Consider the following 20080-nt stretch of genomic DNA (forward strand, 5'->3'; position numbering starts at 1 on the left):
AGGAATGTGGGGTGGCAGTCAGGAAACGTATTACAGATCATCTGGCTCTATATACGGCGGAGGTGATGGCCATACTGTTGGCCTTGCTGTGTATGGAGGAAGCCAGAAAGAGTAGTTATTTGCTCTGATTCATGTGCAGTGTTAAGGAGTCACCAGGCCTTTATATCACGTAGCAAACAAGACCTGCTTTATAAGGTGCTACAAACCCATGGCGGGAGTAAACAAATGCGGTAGTTTGTTTACTGTGGTAGTTTCAATGAGCAAGGCAGAGGCAAAAAGCATGATATGAACAGTGATGGTGGAGAAATGGCAGGAGCAGTGGAATAGAGATACTAAGGGCAGGCATTTATTTCAAGTACCAAGGAAAGTTGGGGAGGGGAGAACGGCAGGAAGGGACAGAAGAGAGGAGGCTATATTTACAAGATTAAGGGTGGGTCACAGCCAGTTGAATAAGACCTTACATGTGATAGGAAAGCATCCAACAGGAAGGTGTGATTACTGCCAGGAAACAGAGACAGTGGAGCATGTATTGATACAGTGTGGCCATTATTGGAGGGAAATAAACGCCCCGAATTGCCTCCCGCAATTGCACCCTTCTCAGACAGGCAAAATAGAAACAAGCAAATAGGGTGTTGTTACATAAACTGTCCGCCAGAGGTCACGTTTCTCCAAGTTTTTCTCACTTGCCGCTCCGGCCCCACACACGCGGATGAGAAGGCGATGAGCAGCCGATCAGCAAAACAAAAAAAGGCAAAATAACCGGTTTATAGTGACGAGAGGGGCTGGCTGGATTATTCAACATTTAGGGACGCGGGTACGGATTTTCGCCTTTAATCACGTTAATGCCTGATATATCAACAATATCAGACACCGAAAATTGTTGGATACTGTTTAGAATCAACAATATTTCGAATCAATATTTGAGCAGCCTGAAAGCAGAATAATTCGGATATTTTGGCACCAGCTCGTTGGCGTCCATAAAGCTAAAGCAGGTAAGGGGGTTTTCACCAGGAATTAATAATCAATGTCCAAACATATGTTACATATCAGATGGAATATTGTGTTTTGTTGCATTTCAAATGAAGTTAGTGAGCAGTGAAGTTGGTAGCTCGCTCGTGTCTACTTGCAGTAAAATACCGATTGCGCTATTGCTGGTCGCCTGAACAGAATGACGCTGTTCGGTGGCAGACGGAGGCATAGGCGGATAGCCCACGTCTATTTTATACTTTTCTAATTATCTGATCATAAGAAATAGGCCTAGAATGTGGCCAACAAATCACTATTCAGAATAGGCTATCGCTTTATATATGTTGTGTTACAATGTATCCTAATCAAACCTCGGTCATGCCATGGTTACATTTCTGACAGCGTGACGGTTTAGATAGGCGTTACAATATAACCAACCATGTCGTGGTTGCACCAGTAAAGTATTTGCTGTGGCATTGTTTTGAAGTCAAAACCTGTCAGATTGGTAGGTTGTATTCAGTTGGCCATGTCATGAAATAGCCAACAAACCGTGACATCAAACAGCTAGGTTGCTGGGCTAATGGTGGAAATGTATAGTAGTAGGGTTTTGAGTTTTAAGTAGGTGACATTCTTGCCTAGAAACCCGACGTTGAATTAAATGCAATTCTATGTCGGGTAGAAAGCAGCGTTTGAATCATGACCTGTACTAGCCAATGTTGAATAAAATTATATGTTAAGGTACTTTACCGGTTGTCAGTGGCCTTTTGGCGGTAGAAATGTGAGACAATAACGTTATATCCACAGGAATGTAATAATTACATACATTTTTCAAAGCTCTGGTAGTGCTTCAGATTTATATTACCTGAAGCATGATCACAAGAACTTGCTGAGCTCTTGCATATATTTACATGGTTCTGTGCATGCTTCAGGTGATACAAATCTGAACGCACTACCAGCCCTTTGAAAAGTTTATGTAATTAGACTGGATATATTGTCTCACATTCCTACCGCCAACAGGACCAACCTCATGGACAACTGGTAAAGTACTGTAATGACCCGGCTGGGTCATAAAGGGAAAAGAGACGGACTCTAGGTGTGCAGGTCAGAACACAGGTTTATTCATAAACTGGGCTATTGTTCCGGCCACAACCCACGCCGCTAAATGCCGAACGTACACAATGTTACCCTGTCGGGTCAAGAGTCACTCTCATAGGAACAGATCAAGGCACGAACAGAAGAGAGAGAACAATGAGACAGTAATCCCTATTTATGCATTTCCAAATCCCGCGGTATTACCCATCATACCCCCCCAACCTTTCCATCTGTCCTGACATATTTAACCCCTGCTAGTAGCCATGAGAACCATAACACACCCACAAACACAGAACACAATACCGGGTCGTTACATAGCCCCCCCATTTCTAAACCCTAGCCCCTAGGGTTACACAACAAAATCCTTAAAACGACCCGGAGGTCGCATCAGTCTCTTGGGCCTCCCCGTGACTCTCAGCGGTGGCCCCCCAGAACGCTCCTCTGCCCCAATGTCATTTCCAGCGCCCTCCGAAGAAGCAGCCCCCTCCCCAGGCTCAGGTTGTGCTAGAGTCTCCTCGTTAGACTGTTCCCGTGGGCTCACATCAGAGCCCTCACTCCCATTCCCTACCGTTTTCCTCCCTCTGTAGGGTGCCAATCGATCCCGGTGGACCACCACCTTCCTGCTCCGTGGGGGAACCTCCACCCGGTACGTCACCTCCCCCACTCTCTCTATCACCAGACACGGCCCCACCCATGCACTGTCCAGCTTTGGGCACCGCCCCTTCTTGCGCGTGGGGTTGTGAAGCCACACACATTCTCCCGCTCCAAAGTGCCTCCCCCTAGCGCGCGAGTCGTAGTGGCGCTTTTGGCGCACCCCTGCGTTTTCGAGTTGCTCTCTTGCGAAGGTGTGAGCCGCTTCTAACCGGTTCTGCAGACGACACACATAGTTCGGGCCAGGCAAAACCCCGTCGTCATTATCAGGAGGGTGGCCAAACGTCAGTTCGGCTGGGGTGCGCAACTCACGACCTAACATTAGTAGTGCTGGGGAGCACGCAGTCGATTCTTGAACAGCCGACCTACACGCCATAAGAATAAACGGTAAGTGGGTGTCCCAATCTCTCTGGTGTTTTGAGGTAACGATGGCCAGCTGCTGTGCTAATGTTCTGTTAAATCTTTCCACCAGCCCATCACTCTGCGGGTGAAGCGGAGTAGTGCGCGTCTTCTCCGCGCCTAACCGTCTACACAACTCTGAGAACACCCGTGACTCGAAGTTTCTTCCCTGGTCGCTGTGAATAGACTGTGGCACCCCAAACCGACTGATTATTCCCCCCACCAACGCATCAGCTATTGTCCCCGCCTCCTGGTCTGGGAGAGCGTAAGCCTCCGGCCACTTGGTGAAGTAGTCCATGGCGGTTAGAATCCACCTGTTACCGCTGTCTGTGGTTGGAAACGGCCCTACTATGTCTACCCCCAGTCTCTCCATGGGCTCCCCTACTGGGAATTGTTGTAGGAGGGCGTGTGACTGACCTGGAGGTCCTTTTTTAGCAGCACACTCGTCGCACTGCCTACAAAAGTCCTCAACATCCCTCCTGTGCCTTGCCCAATAGAAGCCTTTACGCATGCGCTTTAACGTTTTGGAGACCCCAAAATGCCCTGCGCCTACTCCCCCATGAAGCTGCTGTAACACGCTCCCCTGCAGCCTTTTGGGCACCACTACCTGCCACGTAATTTCTCCAGTCGCTGGCTTTTTCCACCCCCTCTGGAGCACTCCCTCAGCCACTCTAAGGACTGTGAATTTAGCCCACAGTCCTTTGGTGACTGGTGATAGAGGGGCTACTTCCCCCCACGGCGGTCGTCTTCTCTCTTCCACCCACCGCAGCACAGGACGCAGCTCTGCGTCCTCCTCCTGGCGACGCCTCCACTCCCCAACGTCCACAGCCTCAAGCTCCCGGCACTCTGTCACACTCAGCTGACTCACCGTGGCGGTGACTCCCTCCTCCCTGCACAGTTCTCTCTCTCGCTCCACCCGTTTGGCGCAGTACCCACAGCCATCCTCAGCACACGGGCGGCGGGACAAGGCGTCTGCATTGCTGTGGCGAAGGCCGGCTCTGTGCTCCACCTGGAAGTCGTAGGGTTGCAGCTCCTCCAGCCAGCGGGCAATCTGACCCTCTGGCTCCTTGAAGGAGAGAAGCCACTGCAGGGCGGAGTGATCCGTCCGGACCACAAACGGCAGGCCCCCCAGGTAGTACTTGAAATGGCGTACTGCTGCCACGACAGCCAAAAGCTCTCTCCTTGTCACGCAGTAGCGTTTTTCAGCCTTATCAAAAGTTCTGCTGTAATAAGCTACTACGTGTTCCCCATCAGGGCCACGCTGAGCCAGCACAGCCCCCAAGCCCTCATTGCTTGCGTCGGTGTCCAGGATGAACGGACGGTTCGGGTCTGGTGAGGCCAGGACAGGGGCCTCCATCAGGGCACGTTTGAGGGCCTCAAACGCCCGCTGGTGCTCTTCGGTCCACTGAAAAACAGTGTCCTCCTTGAGAAGGTGGTTCAAAGGAGCCGCTACCCCCGCAAACCCCTTCACAAACCTACGATAGTAGGATGCCAGCCCCAGGAAGCTCTTAACCTCTTTTTTCCCCCCTGGAACTGGCCACCCCCTCACAGCCTCTACTTTGTCTGGCATCGTGCTGATGCCCTCACCACCCAGCTGATGCCCCAGGAACGCCACCTCCCTTTGCATGAAATGGCACTTTCCCGGGTGTAATTTTAGCCCCGCCCCCGAGATCCTCTCCAACACTCGCCTAATTGCCCCCAGTGCCCCCTCAAACGATGTGCCGTGCACCAATATGTCGTCTAGGTACACAACACACTCGTCTCTCGGAACCCCCGCCAGCACTCTGTCCATGAGCCTCTCAAAGGTGGCAGGAGCATTACAGAGCCCGAAGCACAGCACCTTGAACTGCCAATGGCCCCTATCCGTGGAGAAGGCCGTTTTTTCACGTGCCCCTGGCGAGAGGGGCACCTGCCAGTAGCCACTGCGCAGATCAAGGGAGGAGAACCACGAGGACCCTCTCACGTGGTCTAGCGACTCATCAATCCTCGGTAGGGGATAAGAGTCTTTGGTGGTGACAGAATTTAGGCCCCTGTAGTCAACACAAAACCTAAGTTTACCCCCTTTCTTAGGCACCATGACGACCGGCGCGGACCATGGGCTATCTGATGGCTCAATGAAATCAGCCCGCAACATGTCTACAATAGCTGTGTCTGCTGCTTCCCTCCTGGCAAGGGGAATACGACGGGGCCGAATTTTAATGGGTCGGGCGTCCCCAGTGTCTATTTCGTGCTGGACTAGGTGCGTTTGTCCTACCTCATCTTCCCCCCAAGCGAAGCTATCTTTAAAGTCCAACAGCAGCTGCTTTAACTGTCTCTGTTGTCCCTCATCCAGACCCTGACAGTTCTTCAGCCACACAGCCTCGACGGCGTCGATAGCTTCCTCCTTCCCCCCGTCGGGCTGATGGGGTGAAGGAGCCAGTGTATTTTGGGCTACTGGGCTGCCTGTACTTGCACCATGATGGGGAGTGAAGGCCGTCGCCGCCGGAGACAGCTGCTGGGATGGCACAACGACCAAGGGAGCAGCCGGGATGACCGGTGGAGTCTCTGCAAGCTTGGAGGAAGACGGAGGGACAGCCCTGCCCCCTGCTGGCCCTCCCGAAGGCGACATTCCCACTGTGGGCCCCCCCGACAGCCTCAAAGTGCCCGACGCTAAGTCCAACTGAGCCCCACAGTTTTTCAAAAAGTCCATTCCCAGTATACAGGGGTCCTGCACCGCTGCTACCCACACCGGACACCCCACAGTTCTCCCCCCCACGGTCACAGATAGCTGACACTTCCCTAACATGGGGGCTAGCTCCCCCGTGACAGTCCGTAGCTGGACAAGGGTCGGCTCCACCCGCACCCCAACAGGTAGTATGTCTGGTCTCACCAGGGTTACTGTAGAGCCCGTGTCGACCAGGGCCAAACATTCCACCCCCTCTACCTTGACGATGACATTGCAGAAGTCCCCAACGGTGGTACGTCCCACCACAACTACAGGACTAGGAAACCCGGCGGCAGCTACACCCTGGGGGAGCAGGTCCCCACCCTCTTGTCTGCGCTGCTGGGTACCTTCTTTGATTTACAGTGGGTTCGGGGGCGGGGGTGTGGGCCCACGCAGCCCCCTGCGCGCGAACCCGCTGTCGTTTCCCTGGTGACGGGGGAATCTGTCACACTCTCGCTGAATGTGGCCAGGCTGGCCACAACCCCAGCAGACAATAGGAGCTGAGCTGACACTGCGACGTTGCCTGGAGCCCCTCTCCATGACAAGCGAAGCAGTCTTGACTAGCCCGCCCAACTCGTCAACCCACTCCGGTTTTGTGACCCCTGGCACCCCAGCCACCGCTGCTCTCACCTCTGGTTGACTGGCGACTTCCACTCTCACTCCCTCACCCCAGATCAGCTCCCTCTTCCTGGCTATCTCCACTGCAGCCCGCAGAGATGGTGGGTCCGCCATCTGAACATGCTTACCCAGTTCGGTGGAAGAGAGCGCTCTAATAAAACTGTCCCGTGCCAGCTCGTCTTGCACCCCAATCGGCATAGTTGCATAAGCCCGCCTGGTCAGGCTCAGAATACCACTTGCCAACGCCTTTAATGATTCCCCCTGAAGTCTCATTTTGTTACACAGTTCAATCCGCAGCATGTTGGGCTGCGCGTCGCTGCCGAAACGGCCCCCCAATGCCTCCACTAGCGCACCATAGTCGTCCCTTTCGTCCGGGGCTAGCGTTAGCAGGCATTCCGACGCCTCCTCTGCCAGGCTCAGGGCAAGCTGTAACGCTTTCGTCTCGTCAGACCACCTCCCGGCTCTAGCCAACAACTCGAATTGAGTGAAAAAAACTTCCCATTTACCTTGTCCATTGAACTTTGGTAGTTTAGCCGCTACCGTGGCTAATGGCAATAGGTCGCCGCCATCTCTGTTTACCTTAGCAGGCCCAGCCATTTCCGCACCCGGTGACGTCGATATCCCCGTCGCCGTGACGTCAGCTCTCGAGCGGTGTGAAGGAAAACCCGCCAGTTCTGCCATCTTGCTGACTGACAATTTAACTCCCGCCATGTGGCTCTCCAGCTTCCCTACGGCAGTCGCCGCCTGACCCTCCCGACCGGGTACCCCCGAGCCCACAACGGACACTTTGTCCGACTCTTCCTTAATTTTCCGCCTCGCCCCAAGCGACATGACCGTAGATGCGAGTCACGCTAAAGCCAACCCGGCCTATACTGAACAGCTAACTCGCCTAGTCACGATCCCGTAGTTCGAAAGCACTTCTGACACCAATGTAATGACCCGGCTGGGTCATAAAGGGAAAAGAGACGGACTCTAGGTGTGCAGGTCAGAACACAGGTTTATTCATAAACTGGGCTATTGTTCCGGCCACAACCCACGCCGCTAAATGCCGAACGTACACAATGTTACCCTGTCGGGTCAAGAGTCACTCTCATAGGAACAGATCAAGGCACGAACAGAAGAGAGAGAACAATGAGACAGTAATCCCTATTTATGCATTTCCAAATCCTGCGGTATTACCCATCATACCCCCCCAACCTTTCCATCTGTCCTGACATATTTAACCCCTGCTAGTAGCCATGAGAACCATAACACACCCACAAACACAGAACACAATACCGGGTCGTTACAGTACATTAAAATATAATTTTATTCAACATTCTGGCTTGTAGAGCTCGTGAGTAAACTTTTCTGATTCAAACGCGAATTTCTGCCCGATGTAGAGCTCAATGCAATTCAATGTCGGGTTTCCAGGCAAGTGACATTTGACATTCTTGAGAAAAGGGCATGGCACATGTGACAACTGTGTGCACATGGTGGTCTTATAGCAAGCAATTAACCAAGTATAAACAATTCAGACAATCTGCCAAGTTGTCATCAAGTTGTAAATTAGAGAGACAAAGAGGGAAAGAGATTGACAACCTTCCTTTTGTTATCTCACACATCCTCACACACCTTTATAATATTCTCCTGTCTTTAGTATACTCATGAACACATGTTATTGACAGTCTGGCTGCCTATACTTGTCTCAGAGCTATATGCTCATGCGCTGCAGTTACTTTTGCAATAAACTTTATGGAGGCTGGTGTTTTCCTTCTATCCATACTGTAATCCATTTGTCTTTTGGAATATGGGAACCAGATCCCAGAACACACTCACTCTCTCTGTCTCTCAAATTAAGGTGCTTTGTTGGCATGGGCAACATATGTTAACATTGCCAAAGCAAGTGAAATAGATAATATACAAAAGTGAAATAAACAATAAAACATTTAAAACATTACACTCACAAAAGTTCCAAAATAATAAAGACATTTCAAATGTCATTATGTCTGTATACAGTGTTGTAATGATGTGCAAATAGTACTCAAGGGAAAATAAATGAACATAAATATAGGTTGAATTTGCAATGGTGTTTGTTATTCACTGGTTGACCTTTTCTTGTGGCGACAGGTCTCAAATCTTGGGAGTTTATCAAAATTGGATTTGTTTTCAATTCTTTGCGGGTCTGTGTAATCTGAGGGAAATATCTCTAATATGGTCAAACATTTGGCAGCAGGTTAGGAAGTGCAGCTCAGTTTGCACCACATTTTGTGGGCGGTGGGCACATAGCCTGTCTTCTCAAGAGAGCCAGGTCTGCCTACAGTGGCCTTTCTCAATAGCAAGGCTATGCTCACTGAGTCTCGACATAGTCGAAGCTTTCCTTTCAGTCACAGTGGTCAGGTATTCTGTCACTGTGTACTCTCTGTTGAGGGCCAAATAGCATTCTAGTTTGCTCTGTTTTTTGGATAATTCTTTCCAATGTGTCAAGTAATATATTTTTGTTTTCTCCTGATTTGGTTGGGTCTAATTGTGTTGCTGTCCTGGGGCTCTGTGGGGTCAGGACCAGCTTGCTTAGGGGACTCTTCTCCTGGTTAATGTCTCTGTAGGTGATGGCTTTGTTATAGAAGGTTGGCTATTTCTTCCTTTTAGGTCGTTGTAGAATTTAATGGCTCTTTTCTGGATTTTGATAATTAGCGGGTATTGGCTTAATTCTGCTCTGCATGCATTATTTAGTGTTTTACGTTGTACACAGAGGATATTTTTTGCAGAATTCTGCATGCAGAGTCTCAATTTGGTGTTTGCCATTTTGTAAATTCTTGTTTGGTGAGCGGACCCCAGACCTCACAACCATAAAGGGCAATGGGTTCTATAACTGATTCAAGTATTTTTAGCCAGATCCTAATTGGTACGTCAAATGTTTTGTCCCTTTTGATGGCATAGAAGGCCTTTCTTGCCTTGTCTCTCAGATCGTGCACAGCTTTGTGGAAGTTACCGTTGGCGCTGATGTTTAGGCCAAGATACAGTATATATATAATTGTTTTGTGTGATCTAGGGCAATGGTGTCAGGAAATAATTTGTATTTGTGGTCCTGGACACTGACTTTTTTTGGAACATTATTTTTGTCTTACTGAGATTTTCTGTCAGGGCCCAGGTCTAACAAAATCTGTGGATAAGATCTAGGTTCTGCTGTAGGACCTCCTTGGTTGGGGATAGAAGCACCAGATCATCAGCAAACAGTAGACATTTGACTTCAGATTCTAGTAGAGTGAGGCCAGGTGCTGCAGACTGTTCTAGTGCCCTTTCCAATTCGTTGATATATATGTTGAAGAGGGTGGGGCTCTTCACGGCCCTGTGGAAATAAATGTGATTTTTGCTAATTTTAACTGTGCCCTTGTTGTTTGTGTACATGGATTTTATATTGTCATATGTTTTTCTCCCAACACCACTTTCCATCAATTTGTATAGCAGACCTCATTCCAAATTGAGTCAAAAGCTTTTTTGAAATCCATAAAGCATGAGACTTTACCTTTGTTTTGTTTGTTTGTTTGTTTGTTTGTTTGTCAATTAGGTTGTGCATGGTGAATATGTGGTCTGTCGTATGGTAATTTGGTAAAAAGACCATTTGACATTTGCTCTGTACATTGTTGTCACTGAGGAAATGGACGAGTCTGCTGTTTGTGATAACGCAGAGGATTTTCCCAAGGTTGCTGTTGACGCATATTCCACGGTTGTTATTGGGGTCAAATTTGTCTCCATTTTTGTGGATTGGGGTGATCAGTCCTTGGTTCCAAATAAGATGCCTGAGCTAACAATGATGAGAGTTTAAGCTTAGCCAATTGGAATTTGTGGTCTGTATATTTTCATCAAAATCTCCTATGGAAGAACTTTATGGTGGTAAGACGATTGGAATCATTTCCCTGTTTGACCGCTAGGTTTTACGGGTATTATGACACCTCCGCTGTTGAGCTCTACTGTAGAGAGTTTTTGAGGCCCCCATCGTGGTGGTGTAGAAATATTTTAGCAGTTTAAAGTAGAGGTCGACCGATTTATGATTTTTAAAAACCGATACCGATTATTGGAGGACAAAAAAAGCCTGTACCGATTAATCAGCCAATTTGTATATATATATGTATATGTATATTGTGTGTGTAATAATGACAATTTCAACAATGCTGAATGAACACTTATTTTAACTTAATACATAAATAAAATGTATTTAGTCTCAAATAAATAATTAAACATGCTCAATTTGGTTTAAATAATGCAAAAACAGTGTTGGAGAAAAAAGTAAAAATGCAATATGTGCCATGTAAAAAAAGCTAACGTTTAAGCTCCTTGCTCAGAACATATGAAAGCTGGTGGTTCAATATTCCCAGTTCTTCAATATTCCCAGTTAAGAAGTTTTAGGTTATAGTTATTATAGGAATTATGATGCGTTGACTATTTCTCTCTATACCATTTGTATTTCATATACCTTTGACTACTGATGTTCTAATAGGCACTTTAGTATTGCCAGCCTAATCTCAGGAGTTGATAGGCTTGAAGTCATAAACAGCACTGTGCTTCAAGCATTGCTAAGACCTGCTGGCAAATGCAGTAACGTTTGAACGAATGCTTACGAGCCTGCTGCTGCCTACCACCGCTCAGTCAGACTGCTCTATCAAATATCAAATCATAGACTTAATTATAATATAATACACACAGAAATACAAGCCTTTGGTCATTAATATGGTAAAATCCGGAAACTATAATTTTGAAAACAAAACATTTATTCTTTCAGTGAAATACAGAACCATTCCGTATTTTATCGAACGGGTGGCAACCCTAAGTCTAAATATTGTTACAATGTAACAGCGATGTTATGTCATAATTATGTAAAAATCTGGCAAATTAGTTTGCAACGAGCCAGGCGGCCCAAACTGTTGCATATACCCTGACTCTGCGTGCAATGAACGCAAGAGAAGTGACACAATTTCCCAAGTTAATATTGACTGCTAACATGAATTTCTTTTAACTAAATATGCAGGTTCAAAAAAAAATACTTCTGTGTATTGATTTTAATAAAGGTACTGATGTTTATGGCTAGGTACATTCGTTCAAAGATTGTGCTTTTGTTAAATCATCACCCGTTTGGCGAAGTAGGCTGTGATTTGATGATAAATTAACAGGCATCGCATTGATTATATGCAACGCAGGACAAGCTAGTTAACCTAGTAATATCATCAACCATGTGTAGTTAACTAGTGATTATGTGAAGATTGATTGTTTTTTTTTATAAGATAAGTTTAATGCTAGCTAGCAACTTACCTTGGCTCCTTGCTGCACTCGCGTAACAGGTGGTCAGCCTGCCACGCAGTTTCGTCGTGGAATGCAATGTAATCGGCCATAATCGATTAATCGGTTGACCTCTAGTTTAAAGCAAATTTCTTGCAATTATACACATTTTAAAATGCAGCCGAGAGAAAATATAGCAGTTTTAAAGCTAATTTCCTGCAATTCTACATATTCTGACTTGGCTAATGCTGTGTTCTTTTGCTCAAACATAATAACAAAATCATTACTGCTAAATTCTAGGTCTGTTACAATACCAGTATTGCAATATTTTAAAACATGAACCAGACCAAACTCTTTGGTCCTTTATAAACCTGCTGTATGTAAAATAGAGTATTGCGACACTGGTATCGCCCTGGCCCTAGTATACTAATAAAAAATATAAATGCAACATGTAAAGTGTTGGTTTCGTGAGTTGATATAAAAGATCCCAGAAATGTTCCATATGCACAAAAAGCTTATTTCTCTCAAATTGTGTGCACAAATTTGTTTACGTACCTGTTAGTGAGTATTTATTATTTGCCAAGATAATCTATCCACCTGAGAGGTGTGGCATATCAAGAAGCTGATTAAACAGCATGATCATTACACAGGTGCACCTTGAACTGGCGACAATAAAATGCCACTCTAAATGTGCAGTTCTGTCATACAACACAACGCCACAGATGTCTCAAGCTTTGAGGGAGCGTGCAATTAGCATGCTGACTGCCATCAGAGCTGTTGTCAGAGAATTGAATGTTAATTTCTCTACCATGCATTGATGTTAGAGGGACAATAGGGCCCTAAGTACCAGGCCGTTAGTGACCTGACCTGGCTACCACTACTAATGCATGTCCACAGTGCATAACAGGAGATTACCGTGACTCAACGGTCACGTAGAATTTTACTGCGGTGATAACTCGTGTGGCAGTAACACGGTCACCACAATAGTCCTAGTCAAGGGTAACTATGCTACTACTTAGCTTTGGTTTTCAAAACATCAAACAAAATGAGAGCCTAAGTGTAGGGATGCACGATATATCGGTGAACATATCGGAAATATCGGTATCGGCCGATGTCTAGTTTAACGGCCGATGTACAGAACCGATGTCAAAGCTGACGTGCATACCTATATAACGACGGTACATTACGTAATGACGGCACGTAAAATTTTGCGCTATACGTGCAACACAGCATTCCTAACCTAGCCCACAATGTCTGTTGTGTGGATCAAGCAGTCAACAAGTCGAGCGGTCATTTGAAAGAGTAACAACATTTCAGCGAGACAACTCAAAGGCGAAATCCATTAAAGCCAAGATAATAGAATTCATTGCCCTTGACAATCAACCTTTCTCTGTCGTGGGTGATGTTGGCTTTCGCCGACTGGTCTAGCACCAGTTAACACTACCAAGTGCGCTATGTTTCCGATGTTTCCCTACCGGAGTTACACAGTAATAGCGTCAATGCTATTAGCTTCACGGCATACATACTATGGAACGCCCTTTGGGTCTTTGCGTGTCAAAAAAGAGACAGTAGCACTGTCGAAGCTGTACAAAAAAGTCCGCAAACACCGGCCACAAATGATGTGTTTACAATACCACGTTGGTAATAAAGCATAATTTGTTCGACCGCAACTTCTGGCTTTAGCTTGGTACCTAGCTAGCACCAATACAACCAGCCTGAAAACGATGACCAAGAGAAACTGCAGTAATTTTCATTATTTTTAGGAATTTATTTAGGAATCCTTGTAAGTATTAGCTGGGTTGCCACTTGTTGTTCTCCTATTGAAATTGAACTTCAGTTTGTGAAATTAAATAGCTAGCCAGCTACTTAACCCTGTTGCCCAAAGCTAAAGTTATAACCAGCCAGCTAGCTTCATCTGGCTAGTGAGGCTCGACTGGAGCGGGTTATGTGTTGTGAAGCTAGCCACAATAAGGATTAGGCAAATAGTGGAATTTGCGGTGTGCCTTCAAAATAAAAGTATGTCGTTGACAATAATGCAAGTTATTACAAATGGTAGAAGTATGCCATACTTTTATTTTGAAGGCTAACCGCAAAGTCCACTATTGTGGCTAGCTACACATAGATGAGTCCGTCCACCATTAATCAAATATGAACTGTTTTATAAATTAGGGTTATTTTAGAGGATGACACCTAGCTATATAGATAGCTAGTTAACTATAGCTACTGAAACAGATTGTCGTTTTGCTATGTTTTTGAGAAGAACATTGTTTGCATCCATGAGCTAGCTAGCTTTTTTTATGACAGCACTGTAGGTGCGCGAGACAACTTTACCAGCATCATAGCATACGTATTGATGAATCGTTGTGACATATGAAATACGAGTGATAGTGTGATCAATGTGTAATAACTACATAACAAAATTATTGAACGCGTTAAATTATTAAGTGACGTGCAGTCACATTCAGGTCCTGATTGCTCAACAAACTTATTTGACACATCAAATAGTTTTATTTGACACGTCAAATAGTTTAAAATAGTATATTTTTTGACATGCAAAGACCCAAACGGCGTTCCATAGAAATCCTGGTTGAGAATGAAATGACTGAACAAATGAACAACGAAACAGCACAGAGAGTAAGTGAAAGAAATAGGTTTTGATTATGTTTTACTGGTAGTGGGGACATATGTAAATACCAACAAAGTAACTTTTGTGTGTGTGTGTGACCTTTATTTAAGCTAGGCAAGTCAATTAAGGACAAATTCTTATTTACAATGACGGCCAAACCCGGACAACGCTGGGCCAATTGTGCGCCGCCCTATGGGACTCCCAATCATGGCCGGATGTGATACAGCCTAGATTCGAACCAGGGACTCTAGTGATGCCTCTTGCACTGAGATGCAGTGCCTTAGACCGCTGCGTCCATGTGTGTGTGTTAACTATTTAACTGTACTAGAATACTTAAAAGGCAGCAACAAAAATGTAATATCGGCTATCGGTATCGTTTTTTTGCGGGGGGACAAGGAAAATATCGGATATCGGCCAAAAATGTCATATCGGTGCATCACTACCTAAGTGTCAAGTACACCATAATGCAAGTACTTCCTAGTTTGTTACAATGTGTAGCGCAGGTTACTTCATTCTTCCTCTATTTTAAAGCTTATGTGGTATACCATGTGATTGACAGACATCACTGTCACTGACATTAGATCACTGAGGGCTACCCTTCCAGTTAACTAAACAATTAACCAAAGAGCTTAGGACCTAACATTAGCAAACATTGCTGTAATGTTGTTGACACATCCAGTAGGATTTAGGATCAGCTGTCAGACCAGTTAGTCTGGTTGTGGTCAGGTTGTTGTTTTATCGACTGTGGATATAGGACCATTACTGCTAATATAGGTATGCACTGCAGAGAACCAACAGAGAATAGGAAAGGGATTATTTATCAATTGGGAGGTGTGGATCATTTCAAAATTCTCTGAACAGATTTTTTTTGAGACAGTTACCCTACCTCACATGACCTCTGCCAAGGATCATGTCCTGTTATGCCATTTCATGTCATGTCATGATCTCCAGTACAGCAACTGTATAATCATCAGAGTACAGCTATAAACTATAATATAAATGATAAGCACCCCTTCTTCTGCACTGAGGCTGAGCAAAACAATAGGACAGTTGATCCCAGAATGGAACTGGTTAGATGGCAGAGATCTTTTGGCCATTGACATCATTGGCCGATAAAAAGAAGGTAAAAAAGATAATGGACCTATATAGTTTTTTAATAATATTATCTTTGAGAATTTACAATCACCAAAATAAAAGACAGGGAGAATTGAAAGTTTTCCAAAAAATGAATTTTAAACTGAACAAAAATGTAAACACGACATGCAACAATTTCAAAGATTTTACTGAGTTCATATAAAACTCAAGCAGTTTATAAGACTAAGATGTCTGTAGTCTCGTGTCTGTGTGTGTATTTCCATCTGTGTTAACGTTTGTGTCTATGCTTACAGAAAAGAGTGAGTGGGATGTCATGACGTTCATTCTGTGGGAGAGGTGGAGGAAGGATGTGAGGGATGACGGGGGATGAGAGAGGGACGTGTGAATGTGTGACATCTCTGTTGTGTCATTACTCTGGCATCAGCTGGCTGTAGCAGAAAGGGGTGCTGCAACTGTTGTGGCATACTTCAGCAGTTTAGTGTGTGTGTGGGTTGGGTTGGTGGGGGAGGGGGGTGGGTGTGGTGATGACCCTTTGTCTCTGGACTGCCGAGCTGTGTGAACAAATCTGAGTCTGACCCTCCTCACGTGACACACACACACACAGCCCCCCTCCCCATCCTTTGTTCTTTCAATCTGTGAACCCCACCTCTAATTGAATGGGATTATATGCCTCTGGGGGACAGATTCCAGGGGGTTGGATCTGGCCTTGGTCCCCACATCCCCTAACCACCCCCACTTCATCCCTCTCCAACAATGTGGCCCCTCCTCCATTTCCACCTCTTCCCTCCCCTCTCCTCGGCCCCACTCTGGGTTGCTCCCCCCGGGCAACTGGCCGGGCCGTGCCATCCCTCCTGCACAGGAGCTGCGTCACCTTAGCAACCAAATGGCTGACACTAAAGGAGATTGAAGAACAGTCAATGTATGGATAGTGTTGCCTGGTTACAGAGAGAGCAATACATCTGTCTTTTCTAGTGTGTGTGTGTGTGTGTGTGTGTGTGTGTGTGTGTGTGTGTGTGTGTGTGACTCTTCATCTGGTAGGCCATCATTGTAAATAAGAATTTGTTCTTAACTGACTTGCCTAGTTACATAAAGGTTAAATAATAATAATCTGTTGGTGTCTGGCGCTGAGCCTGTGTTTATAAACATGTCTGGGTCTTGGCTGGCTAATTTATTAGAGGAGACACACACACAGTCTCACGCCTCGGCAGTCTTGTTTGTTAAAGTTGTGATGTTCTGTCTCTCTAATGTTTTCCTGACATCTCACCACAACCCAGAAGCTTAGAATGGAACAGGTTGTTGAAATGGAAGCTGCGGGACAAAGGTGCTGATTGATGTGATCAGAATGTTTTTTCCCCCATACCTCTCACTTTCCTCTTAACTTGCCCTTTTCACTATCTTTCACTCACACACACACTTTGTTGAAACAGATGGGAGGAAACACACTGTATTGTTAATTATCTGCTTGTCAAATGTCCCGTAAGGGTTCTACTCTGAGTTGAGTCAGCATATTCTCTCCCTGGGCCTTGGTTTGACTGTTTGGCTGGGAAAGGGTTTATGTAATAATCTCTTTTCCATTCCTTAGGAAATAAAAGCAGCATGCTATAGAAGCGCCACAGAGCTACAGTAGGCCTGACAGACACGTTTCCCCATCAGTTGTGTCAAGCTGTCACCCAGGATAAAGGAGGTCAGAGTCAGGAGCACCATAGAAAGCTGTCTGCTTTCCCCCTATTTTTGGAGCATTCCACCACGCACACGTGCACACACACATATGCAAACACACACCCTGTGAGAACTTCCTGAAGGAAGGTATTCTGAGCGGGAGGTCACACTCTGGGTCTCGGTGGGAGTGGCAGGCCTGGTCTCCATGGTAACCGGGTCAGGAGAGGTCATAACAGAGGCAGAGGGAACCAGATGTATTGTCTCAGAGACCGGACTGTATTTTATAAAACATTTTAATCAGCTATAATATTGCAGTTAAATTGTAGTTTCATTCAATATAATTTCCAATCCCCCATATATATTTTTGTAAATAGAAATGTCAGAATAATATTAGAGAGAATAGCTCCCAAGGATGAACCAAACTTGTGAAGGTCTACACAATTTTTTCTGAGGTCTTGGCTGGTTTCTTTTGATTTTCCCATGATGTCAAGCAAAGAGGCACTGAGTTTGAAGGTAGGCCTTGAAATAGATCCACAGGTACACCTCCAATTGACTCAAATGATGTCAATTAGCCTATCAGAAGCTTCTAAAGCCATGACATCATTTTCTGGAATTTTCCAAGCTGTTTAAAGGCACAGTCAACTTAGTGTATGTAAATGTCTGACCCACTGGAATTGTGATACAGTGAGTTATAAGTGAAATAATCTGTCTGTAAACAATTGTTGGAAAAATGACTTGTGTCATGCACAAAGTCGATGTCCTAACCGACTTGCCAAAACTATAGTTTGTTAACAAGAAATTTGTGGAGTGGTTGAAAAATAAGTTTTAATGACTCCAACCTAAGTGTATGTAAACTTTCAACTGCATACATACATACATACATGCATACATACATACATACATACATACATACATACATACATACATACATACATACATACATACAGTACCAGTCAAAGGTTTTAATTTATTTCTACTATTTTCTACATCGTACAATAATAGTGAAGACATCAAAACTATGAAATAACACATGGAATCATGTAGTAACCAAAAAAAGTGTTAAACAAATAAAAATATATTATTTTCTATTCTTCAAAGTAGCCACCCTTTGCCTTGATGAAATCTTTGCACACTCTTGGCATTCTCTCAACCCGCTTCAGCTGGAATGCTTTTCCAACAGTCTTGAAGGAGTTCTCACATGCTGAGGACTTGTTGGCTGCTTTTCCATCACTCTGCAGTCCAACTCATCCCAAACCATCTCAATTGGTGTCCTTTAGTAGTGGTTTCTTTGCAGCAATTCGACCATGAAGGCCTCATTCCCATAGTCTCCTCTGAACAGTTGGTGTTGATGTGTCTTACTTCAGCTCTATGAAGCATTTATTTGGGCTGCAATTTCTGAGGCTGGTAATTCTAATGAATTTATCCTCTGCAGCAGAGGTAACTCTGGGTCTTCCTTTTCTGTGGCGGTCATCATGAGAGCCAGTTTCATCATAGCGCTTGGTAGGAATGCTGTGTTGCATGTGTAGCGCAAAATTTTATGTGATGTCATTACATCATGTACCTACGTTATATAGGTATGCACGTCAGCGATGTTGGCATTCTTAGCTAATATCGACTGATTCCGATATATCGTGCATCCCTACATATAACATTATATTGGTTGAAAGAATTTTGTGTAATTTAGATTGAAAAATTTGAATTCAGCTTTGTTTTTCGTATTAATTCGTAAACCATGTGCCATGAATCGGTACACCACATCTCATCCTATTTTGCAATCTATATGGCACAGCTGTCCATTTTTTTGGTCCTTAAATGAAACTGTTATATATTTTTATTCATCACAATTTTCTTAAACCAATTTTGGTCTTTAATGCAGGCCCGACAGACAAGTTCCTTACATTTGAGTGTTAGCTTGTCTGATTCAGGACCATGAAGGCTTTCCCATACACATCTCTGGCCTCTCACACAGAGAGAGAATAGAGTGGGATGTAGGGAAGAGAGCAGTCACATGACAGAGAGAGACAACCTGTAATATACAAGGTCTGAGGTCATCTGCCTTTGGCCTAAAGAGCAGGAACCCAGACTTCATTAAATAAATATCAAATACAGACATTGTCATCCTATAAGAAACATGGTATAGAGGAGACAAACCTACTGGTTGCCTTCTAGGTTACAAAGAGCTGGTAGTCCCATTCACCAAACTACCAGGTGTGAAACAGGGAAGAGACTCGGGATGCTAATTTGGTATAGAGCAGATCTAACCCACTATATTAAATTAGTCAAAACAGCAACACTTTACAACTGGCTAGAAATTAATTAGGGAATTATCTCAACAGAGAAAAATGTCCTTGTGGGCTACCTATATCCCCCCCAATAGAATCCCCATACTTTAACAATGACAGCTTCTCCATCCTAGAGGGGGAGATCAACCATTTCGAGGCCCAGGGACATGTGCCAGTCTGTGGCGACTTACATGCCACAGAATTTCAGCATGTTTATAGGGAAGGACACTCAACAAGCACAGCACTTACACAAATGACTGATGATTGGCTGAGAGAAATTGATGATAAAATGATTGTGGGGGATGTCTTGTTAGACTTCAGTGCGGCTGTTGACATTATTGATCATAGTCTACTGCTGGAAAAATGTATGTGTTATGGCTTTCCACCCCCTGCTATAATGTGGATAAAGGGTTACTTGTCTAACAGAACACAGAGGTTTGATTAGAAACGTTGTTTGATATGTTTGGAAGAAGTTTATTGGTAACTTACGCGATTCATTTGTATGCGTTTTGAACGAGGGAAACCGGTGGATTACTGAGTCTAGCGCGCCAATGAAACTTACTTTTTTGAGATATAAAGGACTTTATCGAACAAAAGGATCGTTTGCTATGTAGCTGGGACCCTTGTGATTGCAACCAGATGAAGATCTTCAAAGGTAAGTTATTTATTTTATCGCTATTTCTGACTTTCGTGACGCCTCTGCTTGGTTGGAAAATGTATGTAATACTTTTGTGT

At 44.9% G+C, this 20080-nt stretch overlaps 1 protein-coding gene across 1 annotated transcript in view; it reads left to right on the forward strand.

The window, feature by feature from the left end:
- The first annotated feature begins 698 nt into the window (after positions 1-698).
- The window catches only part of LOC139536113 (phosphatidylinositol 4-phosphate 3-kinase C2 domain-containing subunit beta-like), a 75322-nt gene continuing 55940 nt past the window's right edge, over positions 699-20080 (forward strand). The window contains exon 1 of the mRNA XM_071336294.1: positions 699-992. The gene's annotated coding sequence lies outside the window, so the exon portion shown is untranslated. The remainder of the gene's footprint in view (positions 993-20080) is intronic.

This window comes from Salvelinus alpinus, chromosome 12 (assembly GCF_045679555.1).
Source record: "Salvelinus alpinus chromosome 12, SLU_Salpinus.1, whole genome shotgun sequence".
In the NCBI taxonomy this organism is placed as follows: domain Eukaryota; kingdom Metazoa; phylum Chordata; class Actinopteri; order Salmoniformes; family Salmonidae; genus Salvelinus; species Salvelinus alpinus.